Genomic DNA, 2,108 nt, shown 5'->3' with positions numbered 1-2,108 from the left:
AAGGAATAAAGACACAACAAACGACAACACATGCCAAGGCAACACATGTCTTTGTGACTACACACGTCACAAGAAGAGAACTCACAACAACGGCTACACAAGCCCTCGTGACATCACCCATCACGAGTTGATATGCCTTCCTTATGCCCTGTTCCAACCTTATGGCTACCCCCAACCTTATGTCTAGTTCCAACCTTTACCGCCAGGACCCCTGTACAACGAGTCCAACCTTATTCCCCCGGGAACCGTCGTTCCCCCTCCAACAGTCCCTCCAACAGAACCACCGATTTCATAGTACATGAGGGTACCGATCACACACACGGCAACACATGCCTCTCCCATAAACACGTGAACCATACACAAAGTTCGCAACTCCATAATCACGTCATGGCCACCACGAGGACCACTGCAATACCTTGGTGACTAGTGTCCCATACCACTAATCGTGCAATCCAGGTAAAGCCACACACACATCACACCACAACCGGAATCAGTCAACGGATCACAACGAAGGTATGAAACCATACTCAATCAAGGAATGGATCATAGTCCAACATCAACAATGATGAATAACACAAGTTATCATCAACCAATAGGAAGGTACAAACAACACACACGCTAGCATTTAAACACCAAACTAGCATGCTTATCAAACGGGTAAACCAAACGGTTTCGAAGAACACACAAGACTCATCACGGTTCAACGAAACACAATGTTGAACACTTAGCACGATTCAAGACACCAAAACCTACATGGATACCTACCATATAGTTCTAGACATACGAAACATCAAGAAGACACTCAAATAGTTCCACAAAAGAACATCGGGAAGTCAAAAGACCAAATACCGAGTCAAAAGAATCACGGGGAACAAATCCCCAAACAACACCATATTGTACCCCGCGGGTGGACCCACGGGTAGGCCCCTAAGCAATGGCACACAAGAACCCTAAACACAAGCTATAGATATGCATTTTCACAAGGCAATGCATAAACACTCACATTTCATAGCAAAACACATGTAGAATCCAAGAAATACTCATATAAGTAAGCAAAATAGATTTTGTAGAGCATGGGTTACCTCTTGTAGACAAAAACCTTCTCTTAACACCTCACCATGCTCCTAACAAAGCTCACCTTCCAAACCCACTTCAAGAACACACCAATAGATCATAAAGATTCTATCTTTAAAAAAAGACACCTAAGAAAACACTAAAAACACAAGATGAACATGGATCTTACCCTCCTAGATGCCCAAATGTATGAAAGGAAGAATCTTGGAGACAACTCTTGAAGTCTTGGCAAAGCTTCAACTTGGCTTGGAAGAAAAGCTATCCACCTTTTTAGAGAGAAGGTGGAACTAGAATTTGGAAAGTGTAAGGAGAGAAATGAGGGTGTTCTTACTAGGTTAGGTTACAATACTAACACAAGGTGAAAGGTCAAGAATACCCTCACTAACATGAAGGGGTGTAAGGAAACAAGGGAACTCCTTACAAAGCTCAAGGTACAACTTTGACTTTGGGGTTGACTAGTCAATTACTAGTCCCCGACTATTGAATTTCAGGAATTTAAGGAATTAAATTACAAATTGAAATAGGATTAATTACTTAATTAATCCCTTAATCAAATTATAGAGGATATTCCTAATTGGGAAAGACCGGTGCCTCCAATATGTGTGCATTGCGATAATCAAGCCACAATTGGGAGAGTACAAAGTCATATGTATAATGGTAAGTCTAGACACGTGCGTCGTAGACATAATACCATTAGACAACTGCTCACAACTGGTGTTATCTCGATTGACTACGTAAAGTCAAAAGACAATATAGCGGATCCGCTGACCAAAGGGTTAGGCAAAGAAGTTGTGGAGAAGTTGACACGAGGAATGGGTCTAATGCCCTTGAACTAAAAAGTTTTATAGTGGATACCCAACCTAGCTGGAACCTAGGTTCAATGTGACAACTAAATTATGTAACGGAGCGCGTCACTGTGGGGGTCCGCGCTTAAGGACAGGATGCGAGAGAGGTTTTACCCAGCACATGTGCGAGCCGCCATGTATGAAGAGTTTCTCCATCTACAGCAAGGATCTTTGTCTATGGTCGTATAC

This window comes from Ipomoea nil, unplaced genomic scaffold (assembly GCF_001879475.1).
Source record: "Ipomoea nil cultivar Tokyo-kokei standard unplaced genomic scaffold, Asagao_1.1 scaffold3162, whole genome shotgun sequence".
NCBI lineage: Eukaryota > Viridiplantae > Streptophyta > Magnoliopsida > Solanales > Convolvulaceae > Ipomoea > Ipomoea nil.
The sequence above is the reverse complement of the archived record's forward strand: the minus strand, read 5'-3'. Positions refer to the sequence as shown.